Source organism: Schistocerca cancellata, chromosome 6, assembly GCF_023864275.1.
Source record: "Schistocerca cancellata isolate TAMUIC-IGC-003103 chromosome 6, iqSchCanc2.1, whole genome shotgun sequence".
Classification (NCBI taxonomy): Eukaryota; Metazoa; Arthropoda; class Insecta; order Orthoptera; family Acrididae; genus Schistocerca; species Schistocerca cancellata.
In genome coordinates, this window is record NC_064631.1 from 430,131,287 (window position 1) to 430,157,090 (window position 25,804).

The following is a 25,804-nucleotide window of genomic DNA, read 5'->3' on the forward strand; positions in this document are numbered from 1 at the left end:
TGCTTCACGCGCTATAGTCAACGTGCATCTTATATCCTCTCTGTTTGGGCCATCGTCAGTTATATTACTTCCCAAATAGCAGAACCCATCTATTACCTTTAGTGTTTCATTTTCTGATGCAATTCGTTCAGTGTCACTTGTTTCAATTCTCCATCTATCGTATTCAACTGCCCTTCCTCGTCCTTTGCTGTCCCTGACAAAATTACATTGTCATCAGCAAACCTCAAAATTTTTATTTCTCCTTCCTGAACTTAAATCCGCTGTCCTACTTTCTTCGTGGTTTCTTCCAGAACTTTCCCGATGTACAGGTTTAATAACACCAGGGATAGCCTACATCCCTGTCTCAGTTCCTCTTACAATTGCAGTCTCCTTTCCGTACAAGTTGTAAATAATCTTTCGCTCTCCCTGTTCTATCCCTGCTATGAAATTTGTTATCAACAGCCCATCTGAGTTTGAGAGTAACAAGGATATTCACAAGTATAGCACTAGAAGGAAATAATGATTTGCATTCTAATTTAATGAATCTGTCCGTGGCAAAGTAAGGGGTGAAAACTCTTTGACAATGTAGTGATTGAAATAAAATGTCTGACAGTTATAAGAAGTGTTTTGAAACGTAAATTAAAAATATTTCTCCTTAAAAACTCTTCCAGTACAGGAGGTGAATTATTGAATATAAATACATAGTTATTTTTACGGAGTAATCTGTAAATGAGCAGCATGTCGCCAAATTTTTTTTTATTGAAAGAAATATGTATTCTTTGTTTGTCCCGTTGATAAAGTCAAAGTCACAACGTTCAGCTTGAATATGACCTGTGGAAACGACAAACTTGAACTGAGTAATAGTGGACCCTACAGCTTAACGTGCAACTTGGTATTACTCTTGTTAGCAAAATCATTTTCAGAAATAGAATAAGCAATCATCCCTAGGGTTGAATGTAGATCCATCCCTGGCCAGCTATATTTGTCACCTAGAACTTACAAACAAAATCATAACACCAAGAAGGAGTTGTGCGAAAGTTGGTAGGCCTGTTCCTATATGTGAAAGACGATGGATATTCAAACTTCACACCAGTCGCGTAAGAGTGGAGCTGCTAGCACCACTATGAGAATGCAAATCAGGTTTGGTTTAAATGAACGCTGTAACTTTCGTGAGCGTTAGTTACCTTTGCAGTTGGACGTGGTGAGTTGATGTTAGTCAAGAATCCATTTAAGGCGACCTAGAGGCCGTTATCAACACCTCACTAAATTTGGAGAGGTCATGTAATAGGGCTACGAAGCGACGATCTTCCTTCTGCGGGAATGTAGCCACTGTACATGGTTGCTAACAGCTGTCCTCATGGGAATATACGATCGCAAGAAGACGGGGCTCCACAGGGTACTATCGAGAGGAAAGACTATCGTGTACGCAGTATGGCGTTGGCGCATCGCACTGCATCTACGATAGCAATTTGAGAATTTGAGCAGCAGTTTCCATCACAGTGGCACAACGAACTATTACAAATCCGTTACTTCAAGGACAGCTCCAGGCCAAAGTCCTAGTAGTGTGAATTCCATCGACTTCAAACTACCACCATTTATGACTTCAATGGTGTCAAGCGAGACCTCATTGGAGGTCAGAGCTGAGGTCTGTTTTGTTTTCTGATGAAAGCTGTGTTCTGACACGGTGCCAGTGGTGGCGGTGTGTTGATTAGGAGGAGGCCAGTTGATGACCTGCAACCAACCACACGGTTTCTTTTTAGGCTAGGCAGTAGTGCGAGGTGTCCTGATGAACACACACCAGTCGACGTGCAGGCAGGGAAATCAGGACGCGCTCGTGTAAAGACACTTCAGCTATCAAGATATTAGCAGTAAATTTTCAGAGTGTTCGGAATAAAGTTCCTGAATTACTGCCCTCCAGGAAGCGTGTGGCACGCAAATTATTCTCGGGACTGAGACCTGGCTGAACCCTGAGATAGAAAGTTCTGAAATATTTAGTGGGGGTTGGAACATGTATCGGAAAGACAGATTAGACACCATAGGAGATGGTGTCTTCATTGCAGTTGGCAAAAATATTGTGTCTACTGAGGTCGAAGTAGAGTGTGATTGTGAAGTTACCTGGACACGTTTAACAGGGCTAGGGGAAATAAAGTTAATTGTGGGGTGTTATTACCGGCCACTAGGTTCCACCGTGACAGTTCTAGAATCATTGAAAGGGAGTCTACATTCTGTATCGCAGAAGTACCCGGATCATGCTATATTAGTCGGAGGCGACTTCAACCTACCTAGTATAGACTGGGATGTCTATGGATTCATTACAGGTGGTACAGACAAGCCGTCGTGTGAATTACTTTTGAACACATTATCCGAAAACTGTATTGAGCAGCTGAATCGACAGCCAGCGCGCAATGGAAATATTTTAGATCTGGTAGCCACGAACAGACCAGCCTCATCGACGGTGTCAGTGTTGAGACAGGGATTTGTGATCATGATGTTGTCATTATGACTACGGTTACGAAAGTTAAAAAGTCGCTCAAGAAAAGGAGGGTATTCTTACTAGAAAGAGCAGATAAGCAGTTGTTAGCATCCCACTTAGTAAATGAATCGACTTCATTTACTTCCAGTACGATGGACGTAGAAGAATTTCTGGTAAAATCGGTAAGCGGGTCGAAGGCTTCCATTCAGTCACTCACTGATCAGTGTGGCCTGGCTACGGAAGACAGCAAAACGAAATCTGAAATTTTAAATTTAGCATTTGAGGAATCTTTCACGCAGGAAGATAATACAAACATACCGCCATTTGAGTCTCGTACAAAATGGCTCTGAGCACTATGGGACTTAACTGCTGAGGTCATCAGTCCTCTAGAACTTAGAACTACTTAAACCTCACTAACCTAAAGACGTCATACACACCCATGCTCGAGGCAGGACTCGAACCTGCGACCGTAGTGGTAGCGGGTTCCAGAACGTAGCGCCTAGAGCCGCTCGGCCATTTCGGCCGGCTGCTCTGCTGTACTACCAAAAGAAATCCAGATTCCCCTATGGAGGACATAGTGATAGACATCCCTGAGGTTGTGAAGCAGCTGAGTGGGTTGAAAATAAATAAATCGCCAGGTCCTGATGGGATTCCAATTCGGTTTTACAGAGAGTACTCTAATGCATTGGCTCTTTAGCTTGCATTTATCGCGTATCTCTTGCCCAACGTAAAGCCCCGAGCGACTGGAAAAAAGCGCAGGTGACGCCTGTATATAAGAAGGGTATGACGGATCCTCAAAATTACAGACCAATATCTTTAACATCGGTTTGTTGCAGGATTCTCAAACGTATTCTCAGTTCGAATATAATGAATTCCCTTGAGACAGAGAAGTTACTGTCCATGCATCAGCACGGCATTAGAAAGCACCGCTCCTGCGAAACGCAACTCGCCCTTTTTTCACATGATATCTTGCGAACCATGGATGATAGATATCAGACGGATGCCATATTCCTTGACTTCCGGAAAGCGTTTGACTCGGTACCCCACTGCAGACTTCTAACTAAGGTACGAGCATATGGGATTGGTCCCCAAGTATGTGAATGGCTCGAAGACTTCTTAAGTAATAGAACCCAGTACGTTGTCCTCGATGGTGAGTGTTCATCGGAGGTGAGGGTATCATCTGGAGTGCCCCAGGGAAGTGTGGTAGGTCCGCTGTTGTTTTCTATCTACATAAATGATCTTTTGGATAGGGTGGATAGCAATGTGCCGTTGTTTGTTGATGATGCTGTGGTGTACGGGAAAGTGTTGTCGTTGACTGATTGTAGGAGGATATAAGATGACTTGGCCAGGATTTGTAATTGGTGTAAACAATGGCAGCTAACTCTAAATGTAGATAAATGTAAATTAATGCAGATGAATAAGAAAAAGAATCACGTAATGTTTGAGTACTCCGTTAGTAGTGTAGCGCTTGACACAGTCACGTCGATTAAATATTTGGGCGTAGCATTGCAGAGCGATATGAAGTGGGACAAGCATGTAATGGTAGTTGTGGGGAAGGCGGATAGTCGCCTTCGGTTTATTGGTAGAATTTTGGGAAGATGTGGTTCATCTGTAAAGGAGACCGCTTATAAAACACTAATATGATCTATTCTTGAGTACTGCTCGAGCGTTTGGGATCCCTATCAGTTCGGATTGAGGGAGAACATAGAAGCAATCCAGAGGCGGGCTGCTAGAATTGTTACTGGTAGGTTTGATCATCACGCGAGTGTTACGGAAATGCTTCAGGAACTCGGGTGGGAGTCTCTGGAGGAAAGGAGGCGTTCTTTTCGTGAATCGCTACTGAGGAAATTTAGAGGACCAGCATTTGAGGCTGACTGCAGTACAATTTTACTGCCGCCAACATTTCGCAGAAAGACCACAAAGATAATATAAGAAAGATTAGGGCTCGTACAGAGGCAAATAGGCAGTCATTTTTCCCTCGTTCTGTTTGGGAGTGGAACAGGGAGAGAAGATGCGGAGGATGTATGTAGATGTAGATGTAGAACCTGAATATGTGTTAGACACACTGGACCTACACCAGGAGTTATGGTCCGGGGTGCTATTTCGTATGGCAGCAGGAGCACTATCGAGGGTGTCTCACACGCCCTGACTGTAGGACTGTACCTCAATCCGGTGGTTTAGCTGTGTTCAACAGGATAACGCTCACCCACATACCGCTGTTGTAACCCAAAGTGCTGTACATTGTTCCTTTGGCCTGCTCGATCACCAGGTCTGTCTCCAATCGAGGTCATGTGGGATGTCATTGGATGACAACTCCATTGTCCTGCACAAACAGCCTTAACAGTTCCCGCATTGACCAATCAAGTGCAACACGCCTGGAACTCCATCCCCAAACTGCCATCCGCCGCCTATTCAATACAATGCATGGACGTTTTCATGCCTGCATTAAATATTCTTGCTGTTACATCGGTTACTAAAGTACCAGCATTTTAGATATGCAAAAGCTTGTCTCGCGCTTACGTTAACCTGTGGCCTTACAGTGTTAATCACTTAAATATGTTACTTAGAGAAAAGTAAACCCAAAAAACTTTGTGTTGGATTTTTTACGTCCGTTTATATTCTTGCAGATGTGGATCTAGTACCCGATTGAATTAAGAGCAGTTTGTTTTGTGCCATAGGTGTCCCGCTTCTTATTATTTATCAAACATCTTCAGTTGTCTCTAACACATTTTTGTTTTACGTATATAACAATTGCATATATAAAGTAACACGTTCAAAAACGCCATAAATCGGACATCCTGGTGTATGCATGCAATTCAAGTACCACTCTAGGGTGACACATGTGAAATGTATGAATTCACGGTGTCTGTTCGACAAAACAGACACCACGTTGAATCTGTAGCTGTGAAACATTGTATATAAATTAATGGGGCATCACGCTGTCAGCTGCAACGTGACATTAAGATGAATCACCGACTACGGGCGAAAATGTGTACTCGACAGGGATTCTGCGTGGTGTCTGTTCTTTCGGATAGACACCGTGCATTCATATAACTGATTACCCTAGCTGGGCGATATATCCCCTTTCTCCAAGTACGAATGCACAAATACGTGAGACGTCCTGTGGGAATCTTTGAGAAGCGAACAGGAGTTTCGAGGACAGGGACTGCGGACAGGTGGCGCTCAGTGGGTGTGTCCATCGTGCCGAGATAGTCCGTGCAGTTGCGGTAACACTGTGTACCGGATGGCGCAGTGGTTACTGCACCTACCTGTTAAGGAGAAGATCGCGGGTTCAAAAAAAAAATGGCTCTGGTCACTATGGGACTTAACTTCTAAGGTCATCAGTCCCCTAGAACTTAGAACTACTTAAACCTAACTAACCGAAGGACATCACACACATCCATGCCCGAGGCAGGATTCGAACCTGCGACCGTAGCGGACGCGCGGTTCCAGACTGTAGAGCCTAGAACCGCTCGGCCACCCCGGACGGAATCGCGGGTTCGAATCCTGGTCAAGTATATAGTTTCGCTCGTTGAAGCTCATTCCGCTTAGTGCCCCTTTGCACCTGGCAGCAGTGATCCCCCTTCAGTTTATACATGAGAAATAATACAACCATAAATAGAACTTAACAGCAACTTAACCTTATGAAATCCCGGCTTCAAAAAGTTGTTTCTCACCTGATAAGAGAATGCAGATACACAGCGACTAATCTGGAATCATTATACAACGCAGTTATTACATGCATAAAATGAACGTGTGTTACAAAAATGGGCTCTGTGGACTATGGGACTTAACTTCTGAGGTCATCAGTCCCCTAGAACTTACAACTACTTAAACCTAACTAACCTAAGGACATCACACACATCCATGCCCGAGGCAGGATTCGAACCTGCGACCGTAGCGGTCGCGCTGTTCCAAACTGTAGCGCCTAGAACCGCTCAGCCACTCCGGCCGGCGAACGTGTGTTACAGGTGACTGAAGATGCTCCATAAATAAAAAGAAGGGAAAAGCGTTTACAGTAAACAAACAGCCTTTTATTCTGTTGCATAGACTGACCACATCTCCAAAAATCACCTACTTCCTTTGTGGAGAATGAAAGTTTGCCGCATTAAAAAGCATAAGCAAGGTTTTGTGCACTTGATGGTGCGCATTTCACACAGTATGGTCATAAAAAAGGGATTCCATTGCTAATTTTACTTTATCAACTGTATCATTCCAAAATATTTCATTTAGGATATAGTCGCTCTGACTGTGGCGAATGGAACTCAAAAATCATCATCCAAGTTTTATATGGTCGATGGTGCCCAGTTCACCGACATAACACTCTTAATTGACGAATTCTATTGTTAATTCTCTCTTAAGGTGGATACGTCTCAGAACATGTCATACAGGATTGTCACCTAATTTGACTGTGTAAAAGGAGAATTTGCCCCATTAATAAGTGTCAGCGAGGTCCTGTGTGCTCAATGGTGCCAGCTATAGACGCTGCAGTTGTAAATTAAGGATTCCACTGTTAAGTTTATGTTATTAGAGGCTACATCGCAGAATTATCAGGTTGGGATATCACCTACTTTGATTAAGGAAAATGGAAGTTTGCCCCAACAAAACCGTCACCAAAGCTTTGTGTGTTCTACGGTGACCATTTCACACATTGAGCTCATAAAAGATGGATTCCACTGTTATGTTTATTAACAGGATACATGCCGGAATAGCTCGTGTTGCGGTATGACCTAATGTGATCGTGGAGAGTGAAAGTTTCCCTATTAAAAATCGTCACCGAAGTTTTGTGTGCTCGGTGGCGCCCAGTGTACTTGCTACGCTCGTAAAGGGGGGATCCCACCGTGCTGGCAGTGAACCGTACGTGCAGTCACGGGGCTGGCAACTTGCCCGGCTGGATGCGAGGTGAGGCGAGATGGGACGAGGGCCGACCCGCGGGCAGCTGAGCTGAGGCGAGGCCACCAGCGCTGCCCCGGGAGGCGGCGCGTCCTTGGCGGGAGCCGCCTGTGATCCGCCGCTGCGCGCATTAGCATAATGCCTGCCGCACGTGCTACGTGCTACGTGCGGGCCCGCCACGTCACGTCCCGAGTCCGCCCGCGCTCGTTACCATACTGCCCGGTCGAGGCGTCGGCTGCTCACACCTACGGCAGACTTCACTTCAGTCTCACCACCTAGAACACTTCGTCACTTTCCATACGTTATACCCCAGTTTGAATTGTGAAACATATCCACCAGAAGATCAGGACTCTGGAAATATTTTAGTGACTACTTGTTGCGAAGCCTGTATACAACTGTGATACGATATCAGTACGGGGATTATAAATCACCACCTGCCCAAATATGCAATCTCCTTTATTTAAAGAAACAACATGTTTCGGGAAGGCATGATTCCACTAACAAGTTCTTCATATTACACTCCCGGCCATTAAAATTGCTACACCAAGAAGAAATGCAGATGATAAACGGGTATTCATTGGACAAATGTATTATACCAGAACTGACATGTGATTACATTTTCACGCAATTTGGGTGCGTAGATCCTGAGAAATCAGTACCCAGAACAACCAACTCTGGCCGTAATAACGGCCTTGATACGCCTGGGCATAGAGTCAATCACAAAAAAATGGCTCTGAGCACTATGGGACTCAACTGCTGAGGTCATTAGTCCCCTAGAACTTAGAACTAGTTAAATCTAACTAACCTAAGGACATCACAAACATCCATGCCCGAGGCAGGATTCGAACCTGCGACCGTAGCGGCCTTGCGGTTCCAGACTGCAGCGCCTTTAACAGCACGGCCACTTCGGCCGGCAGAGTCAATCACAGCTTGGATGGCGTGTACAGGTACAGCTGCCCATGCAGCTTCAACACGATACCACAGTTCATCAAGAATAGTGACTGGCCTATTCTGACGAGCCAGTAGCTCGGCCACCATTGACCAGACGTTTTCAATTGGTGAGACATCTGGAGAATGTGCTGCCCAGGGCAGCAGTCGAACGTTTTATGTATCCAGAAAGGTCCGTACAGGAGCTGCAACATGCCGTCGTGCATTATCGTGCCGTAATGTAGGGTTCGCAGGGATCGAATGAAGGGTAGCGCCACGGGCCGTAACACATCTAAAATGTTACGCCCACTGTTTAAAGCGCCGTCAATGCCAACAAGAGATGACCGAGACGTGTAACCAATGGCACCCCATACTCCCAAGCCGGCGAAACGCCAATATGGCGATGACGAATACACGCTTTCAATATGCGTTCACCGCGATGTCGCCAAACACGGATGCGATCATCATGATTATGTAACCTGGATTCATCCAAAAAAATGACGTTTTGCCATTCGTGCACCCAGGTTCGTCGTTGAATACACCATCGCAAGCGCTCCTGTCTGTGATGCAGCGTCAAGGGTAACTGCAGCCATGGTCTCCGAGCTGATAGTCCATGCTGCTACAAACGTCGTCGAACTGTTCGTGCAGATGGTTGTTGTCTTGTAAACGTTCCCGTCTGCTGACGCGGGGATCGAGACGTGGCTGCTCGATCCGTTACAGCCATGCGGATAAGATTCCTGTCATCTCGACTGCTAGTGATACGAGGCCGTTGGGATCCAGCACGGCGTTCCGTATTACCGTCCTGAACCCACCGATTCCATATTCTGCTAACAGTCATTGGATGTCGACCAACGCGAGCAGCAATGTCGCGATACAATAAACCGCAATCGCGATTTGCTACAATCCGACCTTTATCAAAGTCTGAAACGTGATGGTACGCATTTCTCCTCCTTACACGAGGCATCACAAAAACGTTTCACCAGGCAACGCCGTTCGACTGCTGTTTATGTATGAGAAATCGGTTGGAAACTTTCCTCATGTCAACACGTTGTAGGTGTCGCCACCGGCGCCAACCTCGTGTGAATGCTCTGAAAAACTAATCATTTGCATATCACAGCATCTTCTTCCTTTCGGTTAAATTTAACGTCTTTAGCACGTCGTCTTCGTGGTGTAGCAATTTTAATAGCCAGTAGTGTATTACGCTATCAAGCACAGTTAAAATAACAAGTAAGCAGTAGCCGTGCATTATCAAACATACAAGACTATTTATTATACGTACATATCATGGGATAAAGTACAATGTGGCAAGATTTACTTGACGTTTGTCACGATAAAAAGAAACAGATGTCACCCAGCCTTTATTCACCGACCAACAGTAAAGAGATAGTGCTAAGAATATGAATTAAAAGTTCATGCAATACATAGCGAACTGTTGTTACCGAGGCTGTCTAATATGCTGAAATTCCGTGGCAACAAAAAGTACGACGGGTACTTAATAAGAAAAGCAATGCATTTTTTCCCTAAAAAGGAGGTCGGTTTTATTCGGGATTGCAATAAACCATATTATTTCCCATTCTTTTGGCTTCAAAGCACTATTTTTCAAGATGATTTGTGTTCAATGCAATGGCCTTACGCCACCATACTGGAAGAGCCTGTGTGGCCACATGATAACACTACTGCCGGAGGTCAGAGCCAATGTATTTCTGCATCAATAACCTCCCCATCATCCAAATACTGCTTTCCGCGGAGTTCACGCTCTATTGGGCTAAACAAATGGAAGTCCGATGGACTGACATCAGGGCTGTGGGGCGGGTGAGGAAGACCAGTCCAGTGAAGTTTTGTGAGTTCGTCTCGGGTGCCAAAACTTGTGTGAGGGTTTGCGCTGTCTTAGAGAAGAAGTTTGTCTGCATTACTGTGGCGACGAACATATTGCAACTCGCCGTGCTTTTATTTACTGCCAGGTCTCCGAAGACATTTTGCAAGCGTCTATGAAATCTGCGATACTCTGGTCTACCACCTAAATAAATCCAGTGCCAGTTCTCTGCTTGGAATGCACATGGTTACACACGCCATTTAGAAGGCTACATACACCACGTCCACCAACCCGAGCTTCATGAAACTACAGGGGCTGAAGCGGGACATTACCATGCTGTCCCACGAATAATTCCGCATTTTTTCAACTGAAATTGGCAGAGAAAAATGTGTTGCATTATTTACTGACTGTCAACTGCTGAAAGATATGTCGAAGGTTGTCAGACAAAATACATGAATTATTAAAAAGTACAAGTAGCGATCCTCTTTTTTACTAATTTTACTGGTTCACGAACTTCACTGTGGGTCTGGAGGCAGTATGATTTTTATCGTGACAAAATAATCCACTTGCCAGAGCAAGTATAGTACGGTTTTAGTCTTGGCTTAGTCGAGTTGACAGACAGCAGTTGGCATAGTCGCCTTGAGAATCTGGCTTAAATTTTCTACTACAAGGTCGTCTGGTGGATTTAGAACGAATTATCTAAATCGAGTTTTCGGGGCTCTCTAGAGCTTTTGGCGTATATTGTATGTTTACTGCGAGTAAATGAACGGAATTCAAGCTGTAGGCTAGTTCAGGAGTACTGCATTAGAACAACAATGCGTTGGTAAGACATCCAATGACCGTAATTTGATAACTTGTTGATAACAACTGGAATGTAATTTTATTATGAATGGGGAATATTTTTAGGATCAGCACAAGTACCGATTAGCTCCCGTTTATAATAGTGATCCCGTATGAAACTATTTAGAGGGAAAGTGGTTTCTATTTTCGTGGTGTAAAAAGAATGTATTGACTTGCTTTGGATGCATGAGTCATACTCAAGAGCAGATTTGTTGCTGCAGCAGGCTCATCGTTGTTAATATTAAGGGAACTCTCGAGTTGTTAGTAAGCCTTATTTTTCCTGAACTTAAGGAGTCACATTATCGAATTCCTATTTTAATTGTGCGATTAAGAAACAATTGAACAGAACGTGAGTTCATTGCTTTTGATCGCTTTACGGGAAGCTGAATCGGGCATCCAATCATTTTTGTAACAAAAATTGGGATATAGTGATACAGATTTGAATGAATGTTTTTTTGGAATCAAGTGGCGGTGGAACCAGATTCTTAAAAACTGTTGCAAATCAGTAAAATAGTTCTGATCCTATTATGAACAGAGATATAAAAGTAACAAGAAAAATTACTAAAATAAGTATTATTTTTCCAAAGTCAAACCTAGAAACAAAGGGCAATGAAAAATAAAAAAGAAACACATTATTTTAATTGGTTAGTTTAGATTCAGATTAGATTTTAGTTACATTGGAATTAATTAAACTTAAATTCCAGTTAATTAAATTTAAATGTTTTAAGACTAACAGACACCGTAGTAAAGAAATTTAAGAGTTCCGGGAAGAAGATGAGTAACATAATTTTACGATATTCCAACAATACATCAATATCTGAAATTGACCTTTCTCAGGTCCCGAGATGAAATACTGCTTTATTATTTTATTCGGACGTAACAAAACAATTACCAAATGAACTTATTTCGGAAACTTTGAGAGAGTTGTTAATACTTCATTGAAGGCTGCTTTAGTGTTTTAGCGTAGAAAAGAGGTAAGACGTGTGTAATAGCTATTTACACATTTGCATAACGTCCAGAGCCGTGCTACTAGTTCTGCAGATTGTAGTTAAATGTGAAGGAACAATCTTTACGCGTATACAAATTATGTATATTAACTTCATGCAAATACCTGAAGAATGTAAGTAATCCTAAGAGAGAACGTTCAGTTTCCATGCTTAATCTTGGAGGCTTTCTAAGCTAACGACAATATAGAATTACCGAGTGGTACGTCACCTTCTCGCTCCTGTAGAGATTAATTATAAGTATAGTGCGTAGATTACTTGTGTGCGGTTTCGTAGGTTTTATTACCAATTTGTGGCAGGGCACACACGAAGGCACCGTACAAACGTTAGTAATAACACATTCATGAGCGTGTTAAGTGCCAGGTGCTACCAATAACTATCACCGTTAAAAGTTTGACAGTGCGCTTTAGGTGGTTGTTTGTGGCTGTGCATAGTTTCGTAATAATATTGCAAACGTGATAATGAGATCTAGTCTTGGCGAAACATGTTGTGCTAAATAAATCGAACATTTGGACAACTGGAATTCGTACTCATTAATTTATGGTTCCTAAATTGCTGATTAAATGTGAAGAAGTGTAAGATATTAAGGTGACGGAACAGGGATAGAATGAGACAACCAGAAATTCTGGGAATTACAATGGGAGCATTAGGCAACTACTATATGATTCGGAGGATACATCACACTTTCAACTTGTGTGATGCAGCTAGCCACGAATTACTTTCCTGAGACACACTCAGCATCTCGGGATAGCACATGCAACCAATGTCCTCAATTATTTGTCGGATGTATTCCAATATCTTCCATCTGTTTACAGAGTTTCCCATCTACTGCTCCCAAAAGTACTAGCGAAGCTACTTCTTGATGTTTTAACATATGTGCTCTCACAGTCTCCCCTCTTATAGTCATTGTTTTTGAAATCCTCTCCTCGCCGATTCTACAGAGAATTTCTTGCACATCTTACCTCCGCTTAATTTTCAGCATCCTTCTATAGCACCACCTCTCAAACACTTCGACACTTTTTTGGTATTCCCATAGTCCACGGCACACTGTCATACAACGTTTTACTGGAAACGTACATTCACAGAATTTCCGTCTTCAACGTAACGCCGATGTTTGGTATTAGTAGACTTATATTGGCTAGAAATTGCCTGTGTTAGTCTGCTTATTGCATCCGCCTTAGATTGTCCGTCAGGTGTTATTTTGCTTCCAAAGGAGCAGAATTCCTTACTTTACCGACATCCAGACCCCTAATTTTCATGGTTATTTTCTCGCTCATCTCATTTGTGCTATTCCTCATTTCTTTCGTCTTTCTTCAGTTTACTATCGGTTCTTAGAGTGTGCTCATTAGACTGTTCATTTCATTCATTATTTCCTGCAGCTCTTCCTCACATGCACTCAGGATAACATATCATCTGCAAATCTTATCATTGATATCCTTTTACTCGGGATTTTAGTCCCATTCCTGAAGTTTTGTTTTATTTCCGTCATTGTGTCTTCGATGTGTGGATTGAACAGTGGGAACGAAAGGATGCACCCTGCTTTATACCTTTTCTAATTTCAGCATTTGGTTCTTGGTCTTCAATTCTAAGTTTTCCCTCTTGGTTCTTGTTATGTATCACCTGTTCCTCCCTACTGCTTACATCTATTTTTCTGAGAAATTAGAATATCTTTCACCATACTACATTTGTAATTCGAAAAACCCTATGAATATGTCTTGAGTTTTCTTCAGTCTTGTTTCCATTATCCAATGCAACTCCAGAACTGCGTCTGTGGTACCTTCAGCTTTCTTAAGCCAAACTGATCGGACATCTTGCTTCGAGAGATTATGCTGTAAAGCCAGCAAGGAACATAGATAAAGGTAGAATGGTCAACAGAAATCCGCAGGTAACACATAAGAGATTCAATTTACTTGATGACAGAAGGAGATATGAAAGGGTAGCAATTGAAATAGGCAAAAGAGACTATAGAAGTCTACAAAACGATACTCACAGAAAGGAAAAAAATAGCAGAGCAAGAACTTCTAGAGGAGAATTGTATTTGTGGTAATGTGAAACGAAAATTAAATAAACACTGGGGAAAGTTGAAGTAGCCACACGAATACCAAGATGGTAAGTCAATATTAAGCAAAGAAGGGAATGTAGAAAATGGAGTGAAAAGTGTGAGAGGTGTATAAAAAGAAGACGAATTTGAATACAATATTATAGAAAGTGAAAATAAAGCAGATAAAGGACAGATGGGAGTCATGATATTACGAGAATAATTTCGCAGTGGATTGAAAGAGATAATTCGAAATAAGGAATCTGAATTAAGAGACATTCCCTCGGAATAATTGCGACCCTTGGAAGAAAAAGGCAAGCTGAAACTATTTTACCCGTTCTTTCGAATATATAAGACGGAGGAAATACCCTCAGACTACAACAACAATGTAATAATCCTGATTATACAAAAGACAGGTGGTATCAGGTGTGAATGTTAGAGAACTATCTGTTTAATAAGTCGTGGTTACAAGTTTTGAAAGGTATTATTTACTGATGAATGGAAAGACCAGTAATAGACGACTTCAGAGAAGATCAGTTTGGATTCCATAGAAGTGCAGGGACATGCGAGGTAATACTGATCATGCTGCTTACCTTAGAGGATAGATTATAGGAAGGCAAACCTATGTTTAAACCATTTGTAGACTTAGAGAACATTTTTGACAATGCTGTCTATAACAAACTCTTCGAAAGTCTGAACGTATAACGAATGAAATATAGGGAAGAAAATATTAAATGCAACCTGTACACAGGTCAAAACGCAATTAGAAGGGTCGAAGGACATTAAATGGAAGCAGAAGTTGAAAAGGAAATGAGGCAGGCTTGTAGCCTATCCCTGATATTGAGTTAGCAGTTTGAGCAGAGAGTAAAAGAAACCAAGAGAAATTTTTGGATTGGAATTAAAGTTCATTAAATAAATAAATAAAAGTTATGAAGTTGGCTGATGATAATATTATTTGGTCAGAGACTACAAATAATTTGCAAGAGGACTGGACGGGATGGAAAGAGGTTATAAGATGAATATCAGGTTATGAAGTTGGCTGATGATAATATTACTAGGTCAGAGACTACAAATGATTTGCAAGATGACTGGACGGGATGGAAAGAGGTTATAAGATGAATATCAAGTGCAGTAAAACAAAGATAAAATAATGTATGCAAATTAAATCAGGCGACGCTGAGAGAATTACATTTGGAAATGACAGTCTAAAGTAGAAGTTGAGATTTGTTATTTGGGCAGTAAATTAACTGACTATGGCCGACGTAGAGAGATTATTCAGGACAGACAGGCACTAGCAAGTAGGTAGTTTCTGAGAAAGAAGAGTTTATTAATACTGAATGAGATTTTCAATATCAGAAAGTTTATTTGAAGGTATCTGTGTGGAGAGTAGCCATCTACAGAAGTGTAACGTGGAGGATAAACTCATCAGAGCAGAAGAGAAGGAAGCTTGCAGTGCCGCAAACGAAAGCTGAAGAGTAGATGGGTAAATTGAATAACCAATAAGGAGGTGCTGAATCTAATTGGAGAAACCAAAATTTATAGTAAAAATTGACTAAAATAGAGGTTCTATTGACAGAGGCGCCAAGAAATCGTCAGTTTGGCTAAGGAAGAAAGTGTGGAAGATAAAAATTGCAGATGGAGACTAAGACTTGACTTAAGTAATCCGCTTGAAATGGATGTAAGTTGCAGTTAGACACACGTGACGAAGGCGAAGAAGACAGGTCGTTATTGAAAATTGGCAATATTAATGCAATATTTGTGAAAAGGATAAAATTGCTGACATCGAGTATAGATTTAAGTGTTAAGAAGTCTTGTCTGAAGGCATTTGTCTGGAGTGTAGCCTTATACTGGAGTGAAGTATTGACGATAAGCAGTCCAAAGAAGATGAAAGAAAGTATAGGTAGATAAAATACATTCTACACATAAACGAATGATTTGCTAATGGAAGGAAGTGTGTGTGTGTGTGGGAAGATCAGTTTGGATTCCGTAGAAATGTTGGAACACGTGAGGCAATACTGACCTTACGACTTATCTTAGAAGAAAGATTAAGAAAAGGCAAACCTACATTTCTAGCATTTGTAGACTTAGAGAAAGCTTTTGACAATATTGACTGGAATACTCTCTTTCAAATTCTGAAGGTGGCAGGGGTAAAATACAGGGAGCGAAAGGCTATTTACAATTTGTACAGAAACCAGATGGCAGTTATAAGAGTCGAGGGGCATGAAAGGGAAGCAGTGATTGGGAAAGGAGTGAGACAGGGTTGTAGCCTCTCCCCGATGTTATTCAATCTGTATATTGTGCAAGCAGTATAGGAAACAAAAGAAAAATTCGGAGTAGGTATTAAAATTCATGGAGAAGAAGTAAAAACTTTGAGGTTCGCCGATGACATTGTAATTCTGTTAGAGACAGCAAAGGACTTGGAAGAGCAGTTGAACGGAATGGACAGTGTCTTGAAAGGAGGATATAAGATGAACATCAACAAACGCAAAACGAGGATAATGGAATGTAGTCAAATTAAGTCGGGTGATGCTGAGGGAATTAGATTAGGAAATGAGACACTTAAAGTAGTAAAGGAGTTTTGCTATTTAGGGAGTAAAATAACCGATGATGGTCGAAGTAGAGAGGATATAAAATGTAGACTGGCAATGGCAAGGAAAGCGTTTCTCAAGAAGAGAAATTTGTTAACATCGAATATAGATTTAGGTGTCAGGAAGTCGTTTCTGAAAGTATTTGTATGGAGTGTAGCCATGTATGGAAGTGAGACATGGACGATAACTAGTTTGGACAAGAAGAGAATAGAAGCTTTCGAAATGTGGTGCTACAGAAGAATGCTGAAGATAAGGTGGGTAGATCACGTAACTAATGAGGAGGTATTGAATATGATTGGGGAGAAGAGAAGTTTGTGGCACAACTTGACTAGAAGAAGGGATCGGTTGGTAGGACATGTTCTGAGGCATCGAGGGATCACAAATGTAGCATTGGAGGGCAGCGTGGAGGGTAAAAATCGTAGAGGGAGACCAAGAGATCAATACACTAAGCAGATTCAGAAGGATGTAGGTTGCAGTAGGTACTGGGAGATGAAGAAGCTTGCACAGGATAGAGTAGCATGGAGAGCTACATCAAACCAGTCTCAGGACTGAAGACCACAACAACAACAGGGGGAGACTTCATGCATGAAGCGATGCAAATGGTCCGAATAATATTCACGTACTTCACTGATGCCTTAGATTACCGCCACAGATCCCATGGCCCAGCTCAATGCACCATATAGCATGATTCCGAACTCATCCGCCTGCATCTGTGGTGAGGTGCATGTTTCGTGTAGCGCTTAGCCTGGATAACGGCATGTAAGGACCCAGCCATCGACCTGGTGTGACAAGAAATGCGATTCATTCGACAGGCAACACGGTTCTATTGATCCACGGTGGAAACTTAGTGATGCTGTGCCCACTACAGTCATAACTGATGATGTCGTTAGGTCAACACAGGAACACGTAGTGGTGGTGCGTTGTGTAGCTCCATGTTGTGACGGGACATTCTCCTCTAGCATTACTTTTCCTCAACAGTAGTCGTCCACACCAGTATTATTTTTCGAATTTTGGACGTGTCAGTATCATCTCAGTGGCTTTTCTGGAAACCTTCATGTAATTTTATAAACAGTATGTTATGGTTCAAATGGCTCTGAGCACTATGGGACTTAACATCTGAGGTCGTCAGTACCCTAGACTTAGAACTACTTAAACCTAACGACATCACACACATCCATGCCCGAGGCAGGATTCGAACCTGCAACCGTAGCAGCAACGCGATTCCGGACTGAAGCGCCTAGAACCGCTCGGCCACAAGGGCCGGCTCTTAGTAATTCTTCAGTTGCTTAGGTTTATTCGCTTTTATTTTGAGGCGTATTTATGGTTGCAGAATATCAATACAAGAATTAAACCCATATGTGCGTAAATTGACTTATTACATATTCCTGTTGCTTACTACTTGTAGAGTAGAATATCGTGTTCTCGAACTATGTTTTCAAACACGTTGGGCAACTCTCGACTCCACTCCCTCACCTTCAGCATCTCGCGAATAAGAGTGCTCCGGATGTGGATCCACTGTACAGTACTTCGAGTTTGGGTGGTTAGGTGGCTGTAGTGGGGCAGAGAGAGTGACAAACAACTTGTGACGATGAAAGCTTAAAGGCTGCACATTCAAAATGTCGTAACTGCGTACTATCAGAACTGTGCCTCAAATCTGCACGAGAAATCGATTGCTAGGGCTGGTATCTTGTGAGTGATCTTTTTTCTCCCTAAGATATGAGGTCAAGTTGGTGATGTTTCCTTTTGGTCTGGAACTGAATGTTCTTACAACTTGTTTTACACGTTTATTTCACTGTTATTAGTCACGATGCATGATTCTAGATATTTTGCGGTTGATAGTGTTCGTCGCAAATCCTGTAGTTGGGTACTAGTGTGTTAATCCTAATATTTGAGCATAACACGATACATTTGTTTCTGTTGGTCAGCTGACCGTCGTTGCATGAAAAGTCAGTTCTCTGCTATTTTATAGCTTTTTGAGTTTCCAATACAGAAGAGCATTACTTACAAATATCCGCATGTGATGATGAAGTCCCATACTCCGTGACGGAGCGTAGGGAACGATGCAGGAGATCCGCACCGCCGAACTAGGCACGGTTCTGATGGAGGTGGTTTGCCATTGCCTTCCTCCGACCGTAATGGGGATGAATGATGATGATGAAGACGACACTACAACACCCAGTCATCTCGAGGCAGGAAAAATCCCTGACTCCTGCCGAGAATCGAACCCGGGACCCCGTGCTCGGGAAGCGAGAACGCTACCGCGAGACCACGAGCAGCATGTAGCTCCAACGTTATCTAGCACACCATTATCTTCTACATTGTGAACCTCGACCATCTATAGCACTCTCTTGAAAACCACCTGAAGCTTCCGTTATGCTTTACGGTTTCGGGCCACAGTGAATGACTTGTCCAGTTGTGTCTATTACGAGGACATAACGGTGGTTCGATATCGTAACCTCACATTTTATTCGGCAGCTGCTAGTGCAGAGGGAATGTAAATAATTATTATTACAGAACTACAACTGGTGATTGCTCCTAGAAATAATTTTCAGTCTGCATCGCAGTGTGTTCTGATTTGGAATTTCCTGGCAGAGTGATACAGTGTGTTACGCACCAGGATTCGAATATGGGACATCCGCCTCTCACCTGTGTTGTTAAATACTATCTCCGCGTTTATGAAATATTTTAAAATTGTACTGAATAAGAGGTGCGATATCCTTGGAAGCTGTGACTTCGTATTCTTTTTAAATTGACTTTCAATTACGCCACCATTCATCCAGATTTATTTCTTTCCATACATAGGTGCAAAGATGGCCGTGCCCTATTCAATATCACGCAGTCTACTCCTTTTTAACAGTTTGAATTCTGTCTCTGGCGGGACACGGCATACCTCAGTAGCAGCAAGCTCTTAGCTGAGGCTCATGTATGAGGCAGCACTCCAAGGCGCAACCACCCACAGAATTTTCGGAGAGGCGGTAATCCGAGATCACGATGGGTGGCCGACTGCGCCCGTTTCCATCAGTGGCTGCCTCTCGACGGTGCCAGCCTGACTTAAATGCAGGGGATGGCGTGAGCTGCGCGTGTAGCTGTAAACCGCAGCAACGCCGACGCAAGTGAACCATAAACGTGTTTTTGCGGTGTTTATACTGTGGGAAAACGGTTAATTAAGCCGAAACATGTTGATCGAGGTGCTTACGGCTCATCGACATCCTAGTCGTTAGAAGAGTACATTTACACTCGGAACGGATAACGTACTGGGGTCTCTTGGTCTTTTAATCAGCAGATGTTATTCTGGTGTTCTTGTGAAGTAGATAACGAAGCAACGAACATAAGTAGAAACTGGTCTTATTAATTTAAGTTGTCCTACGTTGTCCTTCTATGCTAAAGATGTTAGGTAATGGAACAAATTGTAATACGGACATAATCTTTTAAAACGAAGTGTCGCTGTAATAAAAAATTGAATAGTGGACTTCCAGAACGAAAATGACAGATTGGTGGGACTACAAGCAGAATGAACTAGAAAACGGTGCCGTTGAAGAACGAATGAGGTGAATGTTGCGAAAAGAGAAAGAAGAAAATAGTTTGATGTGTGGGTAGCGCCATATTACGATGGGGAAATGTGACAGCCAAAGATGTGGAGGGAAGGGGAAAAGGAGTGAGGTGGGGTGGGGAGTGAACTGCAAAGGGAACAGACCTCAGGATGGGTGGGATGCAATAACAGTTGGTACGATGAGTAAATACCACAACGGCTCTCAGGAAATGAGGGGATTGATTTAATTTGATCTGATTTATATCGGGAGACTAAACCAGCAGTGGTACTAGCCTTCTGTTGTCCGCACCGAAATTAAGTCTATTGTGCGGCTTCGCGCCCTGTGATCCTAGTAAAGCCCACTGGAAACCTTAAGAAGTAGTTTGAGACTTTTTACTAGTTCCTTGTTGGACATTAATTCTTCTGGCTCTACTGACCCGAATATTCTGTCTTTTGTTCTCCAGAGCTTTGCATTGGAAGATTACATGTGCCGCAGTTTAATCCTTCTCACTACACAATCTGTATGTTGGGATTGCTTTCACTATACACATCGTGTGTAGGACCTAGCTATTTCTTAAAGTTCCCAAGGGCAGTCATGAGTCCTACCATGGGTTTAATCGGTTTCCTGTTCAAGCTCTGGGTTACAGAACTTCTCTTGAAACATGGCTTCGACGTCATTAGCTTGCCACGTTTTTGCGTTTGGACAGCAGTCCCATATTCTATGTGCTATCTGTTGTGTCTAGACAAGACAGCCTAGACACAATGAGAGGGAGCCGAAAGGCACGCGCTTAAACTCACGTAGGCTGACGTGAGGTCTGAAACAGGATACGTAATGAATGCTATAAAGAAAAGTACGTAGCTTCTGGAATACTTAACTTTAATCCACATTTGTAGAACATCGCTCTTGATGATACATTAATAGAATCTCAATATCTATACTGGTAATGGCGCCTTGCTAGGTCGCAGCAAATGTAGCTGAAGGCTATGCTAACTATCGTCTCGGCAAATGAGAGCGTAATTCTCAGTGAACAATGGCTAGCAACGTCGGCTGTACAACTGGGCGAGAGCTAGTACGTCTCTCTAGACCTGCCGTGTGGTGGCGCTCGGTCTGCAATTACTGACAGTGACAACACGCGGGTCCGTCGTATACTAGCGGACCGCGGCCGATTTAAATGCTACCACCTAGCAAGTGTGGTGTCTGGCGGTGACACCACACTCTCTCCTGATCCAGCTACATACATTTGATTTGACCATTGCCTTAGCGATGGTGGGGACAGGTTTCGCTCCAATAGACGGACTCGTAGCGCCTGTCCTGGCCAATCTATTAGTTCGTTCATTTCCACTAATTCCTGAGTAACCAGGGACCCTCAGCAGGTTTGCCCTGTTACTTTCCCCTAGTCTCACAAGAGCATCATGGCATTCCGCAACGAGCTTTAATCTTGTTGCAACAGCCGATAGAGATTTCAGAGCTACTTTGCTCTCTGAATAAATATTGATGCTACTATCCTTGTAGCAACTCCGTAAATTCTTCTTCGCGCCAGCTCTATTAGTGGATATTTCGCCTGGAATACTGTGGTCAGTTAGCCCAGATATATTGATCTCTCTGCTCTTGGCTGTACCCCGTATGCTCCGCCCCATCACCTTAATCTGGTTTCGGCCTCTCAGTAAACCAGACTATGTTTCTTGAACGGTGTCAGGGGTCATTCTTCTACTGCTCCCTTATTCCAGTATTTACACTGAGAGAAGCAACTCGAAGTTATTGCACAGTCATCAGTGATTTCCCCAACCATTCCTATATTTAAAATGCACACTATACTTATCTGAGATTATTGATACCGTAAAGAAATCTAGTTATTTCCGGTTTTTAAGTTGTATACCCCTGCCACTGCGTCCATTGTAATCCAGTAGTGTAGTGTCAGCATGTCCAGCATGGACTTCATCCCAGTAGTGGGAGTTCTGCTAATTCCGCTTGTTGTGACTAAATTGGCTAATCTCTGTAGCTTGCCAAGCTCCTTAGGAGCAACCTTCTTTTCTACTTTCTCCACCGTACTGTAGCAATATATATTAACTTAGTACAGCTGTGTCTGTTTGGAATATACTCCTAGGGCTTAGACCCAAGTTTTTACCACAGGTCCTCCAAGTACTCATAGGAGTTCTTTTAGCCCTGGAACACACATTCTTTATATAGGTATTACACCAGTTTTCTTGGGACTAACCCTTAGATCCTGTTTACTGTACCAGTTTTCCACAATGTCTAGTGCATATTGTATCATTGCCCTAAGAGCACTAGCAAATTCGCCAACTATCACAATGACTAAATCGTCTGCATATCCTTGGCAAAAGTGGGCTGTAGTATTTAGCTCTTTAATGATTTCATTCACCTCTAGGCTATCGTGGTCTTAATCCACCTGCATATGGTGGCCTGACCTCAATGCTATGCTCTACTGCAGCACTACCCATCGATCCGAAGGACGTATTGTGAAAGCCCCCGCGATATTCAGGTAGATTCAGAGAGCTATTTCTTGAAAGAGTAGAGCTATTTCCGCCTTCTGCGTAAGCTGGTGAAGTGCTGTTTCACATTATTTATCTGGCTGATATGAGTGTTGGTTTACATTTATAGAAACCCCAGTTAAACTCTTCTCCCTAATGTACATTTTAACCAATTTTTCTAATGTGTTCAGAAGAAAGGAGGACATACTACTCGGTCTAAATCCTTGTCTTTGACATGATTAATTCTCCCTAGCTTCGGAAAGAAAAAAACCTTCAATGTTCTCCAAGCATTACGAATGATTCCTGGTGCTAGGCTAAATCTAAACAGTAGAGCTGGTAAGATACTACCTGCGCCTGGTGACTTGAATGGTTGAAACTTCCCCAACGCCCACTTGATTTTTAAAAAAAAATCAACGCGTTCTCTGGAGATTCCCAATTTTTAATTTGGTTGCCTGTAAACCAATGTCTCTCCGGGACTGAAACCTGTTGTGTTGGTCTGTGTTATCTCTCAGAGTCTGCTGAGGAAAGAGAGTCTTGAGGAGCGCATCCAGTGTCTCACTCGCTGTCCTTGCATACTCACCATCCTCCTTTCTTAAAGTACTTCCTGAATTTGTGGTATTCTAGTGAGGATTTTATGAAGTCTAGTGCAAGTAGCTGTACCTTACACTTCCTCACGAAACACCGTCCAAGAAGGCAGCTTCGCTTGCGTGATCGTAAGGTTTTAACTGAAAAGATCCTACCGTTATTCTGACCATTCTCGTTTCTTCCTTCCAAGGTTGAACAGTCTTCTTACCTGCTTCCTTTTTCTCTTGCAGGTTGTTGTTCCATCAAGGTACACTTCTTGGTGACTGGGCAGTGATCTAAAAACGAGGTCATGATGGCAGATGTCACTGCGTCTACCATCTCCTCAAACTTGCTAGGATCCTTATCGAAGTTATGACTTCACATAAGCGTGAGTTTTGGTTTTTCCTATATGAGTCACAGTCTGTTTTCCTATTTTCCTAGGACTCCTACAAGCTATAGTCTGTTTAACACCCATTTTAACCTGAAACTTAGTATACAGTGCTCTACAGTTGCTAAGGAGCGACTGACACGTACTAAGGAACAACAGCGAATTGCTACGAAACAACCGACAGTTGCTATGGAACACACGGCCAATGACAGTAAAAAGAAATGTAGAGACTGGGACGTGTTAACCGCAGCGAAACCTGTGCACGAACGCTCTGTATTCACTCGATAGTTCATGCCGTAAATCATTTGACGCAAGTTGTTGTGGAACCGATTATGGCGACTTTCCGTGTGGTACGGCATGTCTGCTAGACAATATTTGAGTGTTTACGATCGTGAACTAATAACAGTTGTACAGCTCGAGGCCGGTCAAAACGTCACTACTGTGGCCACAATGATAGATGTGCCAAAAAAATATCTCGCCATTGAAAAAGGCCACTGTAGGTGGAAATGCTAGACGAAAGCATGTCAGCATTGGCAGCCGGTCTACCAGACAGCAAGAGGACCTATACGTAGCCCTAGTGACGAAAAGGAACAGACGTCTCACTCCTAGGTAGATGGCTGCAGCCCTTGTCATCTCTAAAAGTACACATGTCTCTGCCTGAACGATTTCGCGGCAGTTAAATCAGGCTAGTTTGTATGCCTGGAAGACAGTTAAATGCATCCCACTTCAACCATACCATGGCTGAGAAAGAGTTCGTTGACGTAGGGAGCATGTTGGTTGGGGTCAGCGACAGTGGTCCAGAGTGATGTTCTCCAACGAATCCTGCTTCCACTGTGGCAAGTGATTCTGGTCATCAGTTAGTGTGGAAAGAGAGGGAAACACTTTACACACTACAGAATGTTAATGAACGTCAGGGGTATGGACTAGATGTTATGGTATAATAGGTAATGGCTCGAAGCACTATGGGACTTAATCTGAGGTCAACAGTCCCCTAGACTTAGAACTACTTAACTCTAACAAACCTAAGGACATCACACACATCTATGCTCGAGGCAGGATTCGAACCTTCGACATTAGCAGCCGCGTGTTTCAGGATTGAAGCCCCTAGAACCGCTCGACCACAGCGGTGGGCGCGTTATGGAATAGGCAGGTATAATGCACAATGGCAGCGCTGCATATCTTTGCCCGCAGTACAGTTACAACGCAGCGGTATTGCAGCGATATTATTTTCAATCTTACCCGTCTGTTTGGGGATACGGTAAATCGATAACTTCTGTTTATGGACGAAATGCCGCTCACGCAGGATCGCAAAGGTGTCGGAAACACTGAAAAGTAACGATACAGAACGTATGGGATGATCTGTGTACTCCTCAGACCTAAACTCTGTGAGCGTGCCTGGGATGCTCTTGGCTGGCGTGTTTCTAAATCCTCAACAATTTGGTAACCAGTATGAATAACAGGTGCCAAATACTCGTTAGTGCCCAAGAAGAGCATATTCGTCCCTGAGAGTCTGACCTGTGTGAAACATGAATGTTATGTATGTCGGTTATTCTGTTTCCCTTGTGGTGAAATCTTTACCATTTTTCGTTATAAATGTACTACTCTACCTCTATTACGTATGTACAGTGTTTTATGTCGTCCGTCACTGCCTGTGATTATCCCTCTCCAACAACATCTCTGGTCTTTAGCTGTTGGCAAGCAGTGTACCTGTGGTCAAATAAGGATCAACTATCCGTTGTTCATTCCGCTATGAGTAGCTATCTAACACTCTCCTCCATTCCTGGGAAGGAGAAGAGTACCGTCCTAGTGAGAATTTCAGTTTTCCTCATGCTTTCTTCCTTGTGTTGTTTCATCCAGACGGTCACTAAGTCCATGGAACACTTGCAACCACCAGATTACCTCCATGGTCACTTCAGATGCCTTTTACTATCCTGACGGCAACTTGTGAGTAACCTAAGTAAAATGTTTCAGGTCCTATTTTCGCATTTCCACCGGGAATTTTTTGCTGACTTCCGCCACAAGGATCTGGCCATCTGGTACAATCTTTCGGTTGATTACCATCCAACTCTCTGTTGAGAACTACTGGTTATGCACCCTTATTTCCTCATATCCTTACGAAGTTTTGGTACCCAAATTGATATCTTTGCTGTCTTCAAGAGCTCAGCCGCTGCCTTGACCGGCAGCTTCGCCTCTTCCCACGGAGATATTTTGGGCATCATCTCCTTAAGGCACTCCACTGTTCTCATGACAGGCAAAGATAACAGCACATTTGCCCGTA